This window comes from Chiloscyllium plagiosum, unplaced genomic scaffold (genome assembly GCF_037043375.1).
Source record: "Chiloscyllium plagiosum isolate Xiang-an unplaced genomic scaffold, Cpla_swu_hap1 HiC_scaffold_16, whole genome shotgun sequence".
NCBI classification, from domain to species: domain Eukaryota; kingdom Metazoa; phylum Chordata; class Chondrichthyes; order Orectolobiformes; family Hemiscylliidae; genus Chiloscyllium; species Chiloscyllium plagiosum.
Window position 1 is genome coordinate 52,950,120 of NW_028270154.1, and position 16,433 is coordinate 52,966,552.

A 16,433-nucleotide genomic window follows, 5' to 3' on the forward strand; every position below is an offset into this window, starting at 1 on the left:
TCACAGTGAATATCAAGTACTGCTATCCCTGGAGTTGGCACAAAAGTTAAAAGTGTTATCAAACTTTGACATGTCCCCTACGTAACTGAGAGATAGACCTAGGTTAATAGAAAACATTGACCAGATCTCTGTACTTAACAAAGAGAGCTATTTTTATTAATGAATGGATTCTAACCACAGGTTTTAAAAAATGAACTGTCAACATTTAACTCTGCTAATTAAAACATTAAACCACCTCTAGAACCCTCCTAGACACTACAGCCAGACACGGACAGACAAATAAAAATATTGGCATTATGGTTGGAGAGTAAAAGAAACATGGAGTAACAGTCCTCAGGATCTTTTGCTTATTAAACCTCACAGTTCTCTGAGCATTTCCATTGGAATTTTTCACTTCACAAATGTGCACAGTCACTGGTTAATGAATCATAAAGTTTCTGACTTATTTGTTAAAAGCACCAGTTTATGGCAGCTGGTGGGAGAAAACAACTTGTTTTCCTTAACTTCAGATATTTTTCATTATACAGAGAGAGAGAGAGAGAGGTGGGGGGGAGGGGGGCGGGGGGGGGGGGGGGGGGAGATGCCACCTCCCTTTCAGAGTTCTGCCAGAATCATTCACACTTAAATCTTTTCTGTCACACAGGCACCAATCAGATAGCTATGGTCAGCCTGGTGAACCGTGGCACCCACAACTGGACAGAATTCCACAAACTAATCAGTTACTTGTTATTAGCTAAATCTCACTTTGTACACACAGCCTGGAGCTGTGTCATCTCTTTGAACACCTTCTCCCATTTCTTTCAAAGCAGCTGTGTAACACAAGTCAACAATAAGTATCAGTAACTAGCTTTTTAAATGTGCAACAATTTCTTCCTCAGTCCTTTGCTGCAAAACAGTTATTTTTGCCAATTCAGTTCACAATCAAAACTACATAATATTAAGAGATATACTCAATATAACACCCAGCCATTTTGCCAAACAACATGACTCAAATATTTTTCAACAGAATGGCTGTCATTCTTCCTTCTATCCTGCAGGGTAGCATGGCTCAAAGTACAAATCAGCAGCAGATAACTGATAGGGGTAAGACACTCTTTCATCTCCCAAGCTTGATGGATGAAGTGTTGCTGTACATCATGTTTCAGTTCTATTACCCTTCTTGACTGTCAGCTCACTCTCACCCTGCTCTCTGGTATGATGTACAAACTTTAGATGGTGTGATTTTGGGCCTGTTGCCGTACACAATGCCACACATTCCCCTTCTCCACCCCCGCCAACCCCTCATTGCCTGACGTCCTTTATTCCATTCCTTCCTTACTGATTTTATATCTTCAGATACCCAGGAACTGCCATGTGAGCAGGCAGAGTGGCCTGTGAAGGAAGAGGCACTGTGGCTCAGTGGTTAGCACTGCGGCCTCACAGCACCAGAGTTCCAGGTTCGATTCCAGACTCGGGCGACTGTCTGTGTGGAGTTTGTACATTCTCCCCGTGTCTGCGTGGGTTTCCTCCGGGTGCTCCGCTTTCCTCCCACAGTCCAAAGATGTGCAGGTCAGGTGGAGTGACCATGCTAAATTGCCAATAGTGTTAGGTGCATTAGTCAGAGGGAAGTGAGACTGGTTGGGTTACTCTTCAGAGGGTCGGTGTGGAGTGGTTGGCCCGAAGGGCCTGTTTCCACACTGTATGAAATCTAATCTAATTTAAAGAGGCCCTATCACTTGATCAGGCACTCATAGAATCATAATGATGTATAGCACAGAAACAGGCCTGTCAGTCCAACTTGTCCATGCCAACCAGATATCCAAAACTCATTTAGTTCTAATTACCAGCACTTGGTCCATATCCCTCGAAACTCATCCTATTCATATACCATCCAGACGCTTTTAAAATGTTGTAATTCTACCAGCCTCCACCACTTCCTCTGGCAGCTCATTCCAAACACGCACCACCCTCTGCATCAAAAAGTTGTCCCTTAGATCCCTTTTAAATTTTTCCCCTCTCACCCTAAACCAATGCCCTCTAGTTCTGGGCTCCCCCACTCCATCCATGCCCCTCATCATGATTTTATAAGCCTCTATAAGGTCACCCCTCAGCCTCCGATGGAAAACAGCCCAGCCTATTCAGCCTCCCTGTAGATCAAATATGCGCTGGAATTAGTTTAGATACAGCCATTGCACATTCCTCAGAGGATAATTTAGAGGTGACATCTGCACATTAGTGTGTGACAGCCAGGCTGGAAGGAAAGGATGGCTGATATGTCAATTGTCTGGAGATTAAGATCACAGTCGAATTCTGTTATAGGAGCCTGGGATAAAGAGGCAGCATCCACGAGAATCTTGATGATAATGCATACCGAGCTGCCAGATGCGTTAGGGGCAATCCAAGCAACCACTTTCATTGTAAAAGGATTGTGGAGGAATCTACCTTCAATGTGATCCGGGATAATGTCCAGAGCTTGCAGTGCATCATTTCAAAAGGAATTGGTGGCCAATTCCATGACAGCAATATGAGACCCAGGCATGAGCAGCATCTGGTGGCCAATGTCTCCTCATATAGTAAATAATTGCATGGCCAACCTGCACTACTGGCTGCCTGGGACGGGTTAACTATTTAATGATAGTTATTAACAAAACCCCTATCATTAAATAACTTGGGGGCTTCTGTTACAGAGTTCAAAGTTCTGGGACAAATGCTTAAATTTATCCCTTGGCAAAGTTGGTCTTCTCTTGCTCTTGCTCAGCGCAAAGTTTTACAGGAAAATCATTCATTGACACAAACCTAAATCTGTACTGTAATTATAAAAATTATCTTTGGAAGAGATTTAAATAAACACCTTTCACTTTTAATGAACACCTTAATCTTTCAAACATTTTTGAATATGAAACCTATGCCAGAGCAATACAGGATTTAAAGTATTATAAATCTGCTGTACAATGGAAAAACGAATAAAGTATGTAAGAGAGGACAAGCAGCTTAAAATTGGTCGTGGTTAAGCTGACAAAGGCCATAATATAGATTAAAATCAATATTCGCTTAAAAAGACATGAAGTAATTAAGGACAACCGCAAGGATTTGTAAAGCACAAGTTATATTTGACAACTTAATAGAGTTCTTTGAGGAAATAATGGAGTGCATTGATAATGGAATTACATTGCTTGTTATGTATTTCTTTTAAGTTTTATATAGGATAAAAATAGCCAATTCAGCCCAACCAGTCCAGATCAGTCCAGATCAGTTTAATACTCTATCCAAGCTTCCTTCCATCATTCCATGTACATATTTATCTGGGTAACTGCCATTCACATTTTTCTTGCATGGTCTCAATTTAATCATTGGGCAATGTAATGATTAGATTAGATTAGATTAGATTAAATTAGATTAGATTCCCTACAGTGTGGAAATAGGCCCTGCAGCCCAACATGTTCACACAACTTGATCAGTTGATGGATGTTCTTACTGATGCCAGGCCAAAAGATTCAAGTGCCAATCTACCCTCTTTTTCCTGTGCTCATGTGACTTATGGGTTTATGGTCTAGCATGTCTCAATGGAGAGCTTGTGGGTAAGATTACTTGTTTGAGCTAGAAGAATACATTCTTGGAAAACCTTTGTTCAGCTCTGAATGACAAGAATGACATATTTTCTCAGGAACCAGTTGAATGTGTTCAGGCACTAGCTGATGATAATCTTGTGATGTGGCAGCTAGACGTCACCTGACATAGCTGAGCAGAGTGGATTCAGTAGGTGTGACCAAAACAATTGAAATTGGTTAAGATTAGACATATTAAGGCCCCCATTTTTGTCACTTAAAGACAGAGAATGTATTCACAATTGTTCCTCCTTTGTTGAGATCACTCTGTTTCAATATAAGGCATAGTCTTCCATATTGCTGATTATATGTGAACTTAATTTCCAAACTCAGGGATGGTTCTAGCTGATTAAGAACTACTGCTGCTTCAGGTATCACTTTTTCAGTCTTTATTATCAACTTACTGCCACTAACATCCAATGCCCATTTGCAGCTACAATGATGTGATCTCCTTAGGGTCAAACATCATTTCAAGATGATGTGGTCTGAATGTTTCCCTCTATGTTACCCTCTAAAATATGTACTATGATGATTGGATTCTTGTTGAGACAGATGTCTTGTAATTTATTAATAACACTGACTATGTTCAATGATAGAATATCTCAGACTTACATATAATCTGGCTTTTACATTTAGTTATGTTACTATTACATTATAAATGTGATTGACCAACTGGTTGACTGCATTGTTAACTACTTAACTGATTGAGAATAAGCTGTACTGGAGTGTTGCATGTTGTGATGCCATCTAGCCATCTTAATGGTATAGTGCCTTTCTGAAACATATACAAACTGATACAGAATTTGCCTATAGTGGACATCACTGAGCATAATGGTTGTAACACTTCAGCTATGGTGCAAAGGCATTGATCCAATCTCCAATTGGAAAGTTATGGCACTTCAAGAGGCAACATGCCAACAATGATCAGATGTTGCTTGTAAGGCTGAGCAAGTTGTATGAAGGAACCGCAGCAATCTTGCCCCTTAAGGATCACTTGTTCACCAATATTGACTGGGAAGAATCCAGTGAGGGACTTAGTGACAAAAAGGGCTTAAGTACTTCACAGAATCAAGGTTAGTAGTCTTCAAGGCAAAAACGGATCTTCTATGTCTAAAGAGAACTTGGTCTGGAAGAATAGTGGAAGCTCCAGACAGCCTGAATTGATGAAGGCAGAGGCTACATAGTGATATATGTAATTATATGCATTAATGCATTAAGGCTAATTTTGGGAAAACATTTATAAGGAGATGTTGTATCGAATCTGGAAGAGGTAATACTAAAGAATGCACCAAGCCTCTCCTAATTTGATCATTCCATAAGGAATTAACAAGGAAAGGCAGAGCATTTCTGGATCTCAAAGGACAGATCTACAATCTAGATCTTATCCAAGAGTTGTACAATTTCAATCATACCAATATAACAAGTACGTAATTGCTATCATGCAAAAAGCCATACATGTTTAAGACAAGAGTTTTTTTTTTCATTAAACTACCAAATGGTTTTTCTCAACCACACTAGAAAAAATATACTCTGTAGATCCATCCCAAAAGGTAGATGATGTGTTCGTCTACCTTACAAAAACCAACGGTCCAGTTAGCTCATTCAAAATGGCACTAACAGGGGTTCTTTGAAGAATTAGTTTAGCTGCAGCATTCTAACACAATGCACCTATTTGATTTACTTCAACCCTTTACTATGCTAACAAGTTCCTCAGTCTTTTGAAATTTTTTCCTCTCTGAATTCCTCCTCGGTGACAATTTCCTATTGATGGCCTGTAATTATACTCTTGCGCACAAAAAAGGAAACATTTTCACTCTATCCACTCTATCAAAATCTTTCATAATTTTAAATGTTCTATTCGGTCAATCATCAACCTTCCTTTTTTTCAAGAGAAAAGAGACCCATCCTGTCGGCGAGATAAAATGCCATATAAGAGGCATATTGCTAAGATTGTGTCTTAGAGTATTATAGGGAATATCACAGTAAAGATAAGAAGTTGACTGAAGAACATAAAAGAATACTTAATGGACATTTCCAAAGTAAAGGACTATAAACTGATGCCTACTTGGAAATAATGCAGTGATCTGTGATCTAGAGGGCACAATATCAAACTTTACAGATGGACCAAACGAAAGCAATTAATTGTGAAGTTTACTGCAAATGGCTCCATGAGGACATAGAAATGCTAGAAAGTTCAGCATGCAGAATTGAATTTAATATAGTACAAAGTGAGCATATACATTTGAATAGGTAAATAAGGGTATGAAATGGACACGAAATAATACATTTTTAAAAGAAGCGTAAGAAGTACCATCTGGTTTTCAATAGCTGGAAACTAAATTTGAGTGGAGAAACCTTGCATATGGGCTAATAATTTTCCCTGCTGTGTCTCTAATCTGTCTTCAGGCAAAAAATCCTGCCTGAATGGGGCCATTTGGATACAAAATTGGTTTGATGGTAGGAGACAGAAGGTGGTGGAAGGTTGTATTTTGAACTGGAGCCTGTGACCAGTGGTGTGCTGCAGGGATTAGTGCTGGGTCCATTGCTTTTTGGCATTTATATAAATGATTTGAATGTGAATATAGGACATATGGTTAGTAAGTTTGCAGATGAAATCAAGATGCGCGATGTAGTGGATAGTGAAGAAGGCTATTTCAAAGTACATCAGGACTTTGATCACACGGGCTGATGGATCAAGGACTGGCAAATGGAGTTTAATTTAAATACATATGAGACGTTGCATTTTGGTAAGGCAAATCAGAGCAGGATTTGTACATTTAATGGTAAGGTCCTGGGGTGTGTTGCTGAACAATGAAAATTTGGGGTGTAGGTTCATAGTTCCTTGAAAGTGGAGTTGCAGGTAGACAGGGTAATGAAGAAGACATCTGGTATGCTTGCCTTTGTTGATCAGTGCCTTAAGTATAGGAGTTGAGATATCATGTTGTGGCTTACAGGACATTAGTTCAGCCATGTTTGGAATACTGCTTTCAATTCTGGTCTCCCTGCAATAGGATAGATGTTGTCAAACTTGAAAGGGTTCAGAAAAGTTTTACAAGGCTGATGCCAGGTTTGGAGGGTTTCAGCTATAGGCTGGTTAGGCCGGGGCTATTCTCCCTGGAGCATTGGAGGTTCAGTGGTGACCTTATGGAGATTTATCAAGAGGGGCACGAATGGTGTGAATAGCTAAGGTCTTTTTCCCAGGGTATGAGAATCTGAAACTATTGGGCTTAGGTTTAAGGTGGGAGGGGAAAGATTTAAAAGTCACTAAAGGGGCAACATTTTCATGCAGAGGGTGGTGTATTTATGGAATGAGCTGCCAGAGGAAGTGGTGGAGGCTGGTACAAATACAACATTTAAAAGGCAGCCAGATGGGTACATGAATAATAGGAAGTGTTTAAAGGAGTATAGGCCAAATACTGGCAAATGAGACTGGATTAATTTGGGCTATCTGGTTGGCATGAATGTGTCAGACCAAAGGGTCTGTTTCTATGCCATGACATGCTATGACTCTATAACTTTATAAGTTAGTATGTGAGGGAGCGCCCCTGAGATTTCTTTGCACTTCGGACCAGTTACCGTCCTGAATATCAACACCATTGCAAAATTAGCTATGCTGAGCATGAATTGTGTCCGCTAAGAAAACCCACACACAAGTGTCATTCTTTGACTGTTTTTGACAAATCTTATTTCCACTACTTTGAAACACAAAGACCTGTGGAATTCAGCACTCTTGTGCTTTCAGCTGAAGGAAAATGTGAGAATATGGAGGATGAAAAGATATAAGGCAGTAGAGTGTGGCAGAGCAAAGAGGAAACAATCAATTCACTGGTATTCACGCGGCAGGGTCTGCATGGATGGCCTATGTGGACATTTGTTTACAGTAAAAGCCTGAAGATGTTTAACATATTTTATGACTTCTGATGTCCCAAATGGAGATCTGTTTGATTTATCGTCAATGCTGTGATGCAATGCAACTGTCAATCTTTATAAAACAAATGACACAAACAGTAATGAGATAAACAGATCATTTTGTTTGAAATGAAGAAGGGATTAGATGTTAGCCAGGAGACTAGGAGTATGCTATTTAAATCTTATTTAAATATTGCAGTATGTCCATGATTGTAAACAGGGTTTCAGCCCTATTTCCCGTGAAGCAATGATGATACAGGAGCAGAATTCTGGTGGAAATTCAAGACCCAAAGGCCTAATTTCCAGTGTTCAACTTGTAAATTTTATATCATTGTAATATATGTAAAATCAGTGAACTAACAATCTTTATACATTTAGGTTAATAAGAAGGTCTGAGATGAAATAATTAGTATAACTCACAAGAGAATAATGTGTTTTTACCTCATGGTTATGAATAATAATTTATGATTTAGTGTTCTGATAGTTCCTTGTAATGGAATGAAAAATGATCATTTTCATCAGCATATTTTCATATAATAGGCCAATTCTAGAGCATATTTTAAAAGCTAAAATGAATTTCTGAAGAAATGATTTGGTTTCTTTAATGGAAATTGGATTTTTTTGGAACATCTTTAAGAAAAAATGATCTTTTGTGCACATGTACATAATGTACATGTTATCATTTGTAACAGCTTCTCATAGTTCAACAGTTGCAAATTTCAGTTCCAAATGGCCATTACTGGCACCTACCCATGACTGGCAGGTAAAAGAAAACACTTGACTGGTTTCTGTACTTAATAAGAATCTATCGGTTTATTATAAACAAATTGCCTTTTGCAAATTAAAAGTTTTGAATGGTTATCTTATAACCCTGCACCTTAAATTCTATCCTTCCTTAAACCCTTCCATAAAGTCACAGACAGAAAAATAAAGACAGACAAAACATGCATATTATGAGTGGAAAATGAATAAAAAGACCAATTTGACAACACCAGTTAATGAGGGGCTAGATAAGCTGGGGCATATGCATAGGAAGGGTTTAGAAAGATATGGGCCAGATGCTAGCAAATGGGACTGTCAGATTGGAATGTGTGGACGAGTTGGATCAATAGGTCTGTTTCTCTGCTGTGTAACTCTACGACTCTATGACTTGTGTATTGACGTAGAGCTTAATGTTTTGTGATTTTAACTTGGAAAATGAAGGAATAGTCCTGAAAGAAGACAATAGACTTAAAGTGATTTTAAAAAAGCTTAATTTAAGTAATAGAGTGACTTATAGTTTTGGGCATTGAATTATATAGATAAAGATTAGTTTATTTCAGTAGAGTATGTGTTAATTTAAACTGATAATGGACTGTTTCGGTTGTGGATGCATATTTCTATTTGAAGATTGGTAAAGATACAACATAATTTAGTAGAGAAATTGTCGAATTCTGAGATGAATTCCTTTTCCCAAATGTCTGAATTCGATCAGTGCTGCTAAGAGCAACAGGAACTTGAGAAGCATCTTAATGAGCAGAAGATGCACATCATAAATGAACACTGCTGATTTCATTAAGCAAGAACTTTCCAGGTGCTGAGACAGAGATTTTGGGATTTGAAGATAAAGACTGAAAACAAAGGGTGTAAAATTAATCACTTATACAAAAGAATTTCATAAACTGTTAGGTAAGATGGGCTAGTCACAATTTGCTACTTTTTTTTGTAAATTGCATTTTTTAAGTAAGTGATTTTTACAGAAAGGAACAATTTAACTTATTAATTTGGTGCCACACAACTTGATATGAATTGTTACTAAAATATCTTTTGTTCTATCATATACTCACTGTTAATATATTTTAACTGCTGATGAACATACATAGATTAGATTAGATTACAGTGTGGAAACAGGCCCTTCGGCCCAACATGTCCACACCGACCCACCGAAGCGCAACCCATCCATACCCCTACATTTACACCTTACCTAACACGACGGCCAATTTAGCATGGCCAATTCACCTGAGCTGCACATCTTTGGACTGTGGGAGGAAACCGGAGCACCCGGAGGAAACCCACGCAGACACGGGGAGAATGTGCAGACTCCACACAGTCAGTTGCTTGAGGCGGGAATTGAACCCGGGTCTCTGGCGCTGTGAGGCAGCAGTGCTAACCACTGTGCCACCGTGCCACCGAACTCACAAGAAAACTCACAAGATCAACACTTCTCTTGTTGAATACTTTGTTGCAATATGAAAAATGACTGGAAATGTCAACTGCATTGTATACAAGTGAAGTGAGCAATTATGTGTCTTGGTCGAAGAACTTTGATGAGGCATTTTCCTACATATCAACTTAACTGCATCACTAACTTAATTGAGTTTTTTTAAAGAAGTAACAAAGTAGCTCAATGAGGGCAGAGCAGTGGACATATTCAACATGGACTTTGTAAGGTTCCTTATGGTAGATTGGTTAGCAAGGTTAGATCACACTGAATACAGGGAAACTAGCCATTTGGATACAGAACTGTCTCAAAGGTAGGAGACAGAGGGTGGTGGTAAAATGTTGCTTTTCAGCCTGAAGGCCTGTGACCAATGGTGTGCCACAAGGATCAATGCTAGATTCACTGTTTTTTGTCATTTATATAAATGATTTGGATGTGAAAATAGAAGATATGGTTAGTACTTTTTCAGATGGTACTAAAATTGGAGTTGTATCAGACAGCAAAGAAGATTACCTCAGAGTACAACAGGATCTTGATCAGATGGGCCAATGGGCCAAAGAGTGGCAGCTAAATGTGAGGTCCTGCATTTTGGAAAGGCAAATCAAGGCAGGACTTATACACTTAATGGTAAAGTCCTGGGATATGTTGCTGAACAAAGAGAGCTTGGAGTGCAGGTTCATAGTTCCTTGAGAGTAGAGTCGCAGGGAGACAGGGTGGAAAGGAGGCATTTGGCATTCTTACATTTATTGGTCAGTGAATTGAGTATAGGACTTGGGAGGTCATGTTGCAACTGTGCAGGACATTGGTTAGGCCACTTTTGGAATACTGTGTGCAATTCTGTTCTCCCTCCTATAGGAAGGATGTTTGAAACTTCTAAAAGTTCATAGAAGATTTAGAAGGATGTTGCAAGGGTTGGAGGGTTTGAACTATAGGAAGAGGCTGAGTATAGACTGCGGCTATTTTCCCTGGAGTGTCAGAGGCTGAGGGGTGACCTTAAAGACGTGTATAAAATCATGAGGGACGTGGATAGGATGAATAGACAAGGTCTTTTCCCTGGGGTGGGGGGAGTCCAGAACTAGAGGGCATACGTTTAAGGTAAGAGAGGAAAGATTTAAAAGTATCCTAAGGGGCAACTTTTTCATGCAGATGATGGTGCATGTATGGAATGAGTTGCTCAAGGAAGTGGTGGAGGCTGGTACAATTACAACATAGATCGGTATATGAATAGGAAGGGTTTAGAGGGATAAGGGCCAAATTCTGGCAAATGGTCGGCATGGACGAGTTGGGCCAAAGGATCTGTTTCCATGCTGTGTATCTCAATGACTCTATGACTGTCCAATAGGAAGTCTGTGCTTACAAACCTCTATGAATGTGAAGAATCATAATGAATTGCAAATATTGTAGTTTTCCCTTTGCATCATTTGATACATTGCTAAAAACATACTTGCATTCTATCAAAATATTGCAGTCCTCTGCATTATCCTCATTACATTATTTTGTAATCAACATTCACATCTCTGGAGCAGGTGAACTTGAACCTGGCACAAATGTAGGGATATTACCCCTGATTTACATTGGGATTGGGGTTCATAGAATCCCTACAGAAGGCCATATGGCACATCGAGTCCTCACTGAACCTCCAAAGAGCATCGCACCCAATCCCTATAACCCGACATTTTCCCACGAATAATCCATGTAGCCTACACACAATTGGCAATTTAGCATGGCCGATTCACTTAACCTGCACATCTTTGAACAGTGCGAGGAAATCAGAGCACCTGAAGAAAACCCATACAGACATGGGGATAATGTGCAACCTCCACACAGACAGTCACACAAGTGTTGAATTGAACCTGGGTCCCTGGCATTGTGAGGCAGCAGGGTTAACCACAGGACCACTGTGCTGCCCGTTAGTTTAGGCTTAGCTGGCATGAGGGAGAATCAATGACAGTTCCTGCTCCTAATCAGTATCTAATGTCCTCTTCTTGAAGATACTAGATGGATGTTCTATGTATACAGGATTACGCTTCATTATTTTAAGGAAAATTTACTTTGGATATACTTTTGATAATAGTTAACATTTTACATCACATATTACCGACCCAACAATTCAATAACCTTCCTGACTTATATGAAGTAAATATTTTAATTCCCATAAGTCACACTTAGCAAATCTAGCTCGCTATTTGGATAATTGCCAATTTATTTTAAAAATATACAAACAAAATTTATAACTATTTGCATGGTCACAAACGCTGTGTCAAATACATGCTGCAACTTTCCATGCCTAACTTATTCTGAGGAAAGCAACTCAGGCCAGCCTCCTTTGAGATTTACTTGAATGCTGTTGAATCTACCACTATTAATTAAAGTTAAAAATCAAAGCTAGTGCTTCCATATAAACCTGTTGGATTATAATCTGGCGTTTTGTGATTTTTAACTTTATCCACCTCAGTCCAAAACTGGCTCCTCCAAATCACTACTAAACACAGTTTTTTTGGAAGACTGCAAAAAAAATGATGCATTGCATACTCTATGATTAATTTATTTTTAAAGGATTATTTTATTAAGTTGACCTTGTATTGTTTGATGGAGCTCAAGTTGCATTTCTCTCTGCAGTGGCCCCAAGCTTTCCATCAGAGCTATATCCTTGCTTGTTTAACATTAGATACAGCTTTAATGGTTCGTAAAAAAAAAATCATTCATGTGTTTGTTAGTGCTTAAAAGCTCTTATTTGTTCTGCAGTATGGTCATTACTGTTGAAGCGCGCATGTGCTATTGATTACTTTGTTTTTGAGATTTGTGTTAAGAAGGGAATCTTCATTTAACTCTGTTGGTGAGATAGGATGACTGTTTCTGTCAGGGGAGTTAATTTATTTTTCTTCGATAGGTTGAGAAGAAGAAAAGGCTGGAAAAAAAGAAATATATCTTTGCTGATGGATTAATGAGTGTGAAGTGGTATGTACAGCAAGATTAGTTTCTGTCTTTGGTCTGGTTTTGCTAATTTAATTTCAACTGCATTATTGGGTGTACTGTAGAAAAGGAAAAATGATCCAATGTTACTATTGTGGATTGCTTTTTAAAATGCAGAGGTTTTCGAATTGGTGCATATGAATACCTGCTCCAATTCGACTGCATGTAATTAAATTCAACATTTTGACTCTTCTTGAATTGTATATTACTTTTGGGACATCCATCCAGTAAAGAAGTTTTTAAATACAGTTGGTTAAACTTACAGTTAGAAGAAATCGTGGCTGAAAATTTCTACTTTCAGACAGATATAAATGAAACCTGACCAAGAGTCATGTGTCAGTATTCTCACTTTGATGAGGAGCTGCTGCTTCAGCTCCTTATGTTTACATGTTGTCATGCCATATACAAGGTGGAATGTCAGTTGGGCATTGGAGTATCTCCCACGCTACACCCTAAAGCTGAAATCATACGCTTCATCTAGTGTTAAAGAAAGCTGCACACAACAGCGGGGTTACCTGTAGATATTGTAGGCTTGATATCAGCCCCATACAGTGTAAGCACTTTAAATTGTCAATGTGGAGACCACAGGAGATGTTGGCACAAGAGACTTGGTCACTTTGTGCCATCTGAACAAGGTGAATATTTCCTTCAGCAATCTTGTCTCACATTTCAAACTCATTTAGTTGGAATGAGATTGGAATATCTACCCAGAAGCAGTGTGATACTTCAATACACTTTTCTGTGTGCAGTGCTTGTTTTCTCTTTGTGTTGGAATATTGTAAGATGTTGTACATGACAGCAGGGATGAGCAAAACAGCTTGCCCATTATATGTCTGGAATCAAAAAATATCCATCCTCGAGCAATCAAATAGAAAGGAAAGAGCTAACATCCGATGAAACAAATAGGAAAGTGAGGAAAAAATGGATGTGATATCAGATGAGGTACTGGAGGATAGGAGGTCAGATGCCCATCTGTCATGGAGTCATAGCTTATGAAGACAGCATATAGAGTAGGAGTTGCATAGACTATCGCTTGATAATATCCAACATTTACTTGGTTGACAAAACCATATAGTTCTCACACAGATCCCTATTTCCCTACCCATCAGCACTGATAATTGAGCAACATATTGTATCTGCTAACAGTCCTGATATGGTTAATTTTTATGTTATATTGGGCAGAGCCATCCTACTGATGTATACAAAGTCTGCTTGTAGCGACAAGAGGTTGAATTCCTGGCTATTCCTGGAACAACTCACCATTGCCTGGATATACCAGAATTGACTGGCATCCCTGGTACAGAGCCCATCTTTCAAAGACAATTGTACACCCAGATCAACACTGTCAGTTTGGAGCTGACCTACATAATTCCTGACTTTGAGAACAGGGACCTGCTGATCCTGCTGGACAAGGAGGTGCATAAGCAGGATCTTTCCCTAGGACCAGCTGAGGAGGTCACATCAACAGATCACATCAGCCTGGCCCAAGATTGGCACGGCTCAATGCAATCTCAACCGTCTCGTACTGTAGGAAGAAGGTCAATTAACTTCTCTTTGCCAGTGTAAGTACCACCATCTAGCTTCCATTCCTTCATACTCACTCTATCTCTGTTATCACATTTACCTCCCACCAAGGCTCACACCTTATTGCCCTTCCCATTGCCTGCAGTATTGTCCCTTGCTCTCACTGATCCCAACTGCTGCGAGCATTAACCCTGCATGCCCTCTGCATTATCTACTCACTTGCTTGGTGCACCTCCTCACCTCCACCAAAAGTAACAGCTATGCCACCCACTTTTACCGCCTGTAATACCTATCTCTCCCCCATTCTAGGTGAAGATAGCTGACAATAGGGCAGGAAGAGTCTGGGCAGGTGGTGAGCTTCCTCGCTTTGTATCTGCACTAAACAACATGACAATATGGGCAGTACTTTGAATGTGGTATATCTTCTAGGGGAAAGTGAGGACTGCAGATGCTGGAGATCAGAGCTGAAAATGTGTTGCTGGAAAAGCGCAGCAGGTCAGGCAGCATCCAAGGAACAGGAGAATCGACGGTCAGGCATGAGCCTGAAGAACGGCTCATGCCTGACCGTCGATTCTCCTGTTCCTTGGATGCTGCCTGACCTGCTGCGCTTTTCCAGCAACACATTTTCAGACCTGGTATATCTTGTTGAGTGGGAGAAGTGCAAAAAGGCAAGGCAAGGCAAGTCAATGCGAGGCAGGGATGCTGTGAACATCCAGGTAGGCTCAAAATGAGTGAGTAAAAACACAGCAAGTGAAGCGCCCAGAGATAGAGCATGGTCCAGTCCAGAAGCTGGGTGCGGGTCTCTGAGCACACAATGTCCTTGCAGCAGCATTAAATGATAGGTGCTGGTCCAGCCCAAGGTGTATCATTGATGTGTAGAAGTGTACCATAAATGGGTCATGAGGGGCCTCAGAGGCTGGGATGTCAGATGGAAATCACTAGGATAGTTCCAGGGCAAAGCAAAGTAAAATGAGGATTAGTGGCAGTGAACTAGCTCAAAGAGGAGCCCAATAGAGATGGTAAACACCACAAGATACCAGCTGAGGTCATCTAGGAAAATACTTTGCAACCATGTAAGAAGTTCTCCCAAATTTACAGTTCACTACAGATCAGTGAAAACACAACGCTTTGCAAAGGAGTTCCTAAGAAATAATGCACATGCTCATATGTAGCTTGCTTGGCAATACTGATTGCACCTGGAAATGTGTTGCTGGAAAAGCGCAGCAGGTCAGGCAGCATCCAGGGAACAGGAGAATCGACGTTTCGGGCATAAGCCCTTCTTCAGGAATGGGGAAAGTTTGTCCAGCAGGCTAAGATAAAAGGTAGGGAGGAGGGACTTGGGGGAGGGGCGTCGGAAATGTGATAGGTGGGAAGAGGTCAAGGTGAGGGTGATAGGTCAGACTGGGGTGGGGGCGGAGAGGTCGGGAAGAAGATCTCAGGTTAGGAAGGCGGTGCTGAATTTGATGGATTTGACTGAGACAGGGTGGGGGGAGAGGAAATGAGGAAACTGGTGGCCTTGGAGGGAGGTGAGGGGGGAGGTGTGGGTGCAAGTCTTGCACCTCCTGCGGTTGCAGGGGAAGGTGCCGGGAGTAGAGGTTGGGTTGGTGGGGGGTGTGGATCTGACGAGAGAGTCACGGAGGGAGTGGTCTTTACGGAATGCTGATAGGGGAGGGGAGGGAAATATATCCTTGGTGGTGGGGTCCGTTTGGAGGTAGCGGAAATGACGGCGGATGATGCGCTGTACATGGAGATTGGTGGGGTGGTAGGTGAGGACCAGTGGGGTTCTGTCCTGGTGGCGGTTGGAGGGGTGGGGTTCAAGGGCGGAGGAGCAGGAAGTGGAAGAGATGCGGTGGAGGGCATCGTCGACCACGTCGGGGGGGGAAATTGCGGTCCTTGAAGAAGGAGGCCATCTGGGTTGTGCGTTTTTGGAACTGGTCCTCCTGGGAGCAGATGCGGCGGAGTCGAAGGAATTGGGAGAATGGGATGGCGTTTTTACAGGGGGCAGGATGGGAGGAGGTGTAGTCCAGGTAGCTGTGGGAGTCGGTCGGTTTGTAGTAGATGTCCGTGTTGATTCGGTCGCCTGAGATAGAAATAGAAAGGTCGAGGAAGGGGAGGGAGGAATCTGAGACTGTCCAGGTGAATTTGAGGTCGGGGTGGAAGGTGTTGGTGAAGTGGATGAACTGTTCAACCTCCTCGTGGGAGCACGAGGCGGCGCCGATACAGTCATCGATGTAGCGGAGGAA

At 40.9% G+C, this 16,433-nt stretch overlaps 1 protein-coding gene and 1 long non-coding RNA gene across 15 annotated transcripts in view; one reads left to right on the forward strand and one right to left on the reverse strand.

The window, feature by feature from the left end:
* The window catches only part of LOC122556701 (uncharacterized), a 270,756-nt gene that overhangs the window by 127,863 nt on the left and 126,460 nt on the right, over positions 1-16,433 (reverse strand). The gene's annotated exons all lie outside the window — the stretch shown is intronic.
* LOC122556702 (uncharacterized) overlaps positions 1-16,433 on the forward strand; it is a 152,900-nt gene that overhangs the window by 8,764 nt on the left and 127,703 nt on the right. Inside the window, exon 2 of the long non-coding RNA XR_015759778.1 lies at positions 12,584-12,651. This is a non-coding gene — a long non-coding RNA (uncharacterized LOC122556702). The remainder of the gene's footprint in view (positions 1-12,583; positions 12,652-16,433) is intronic.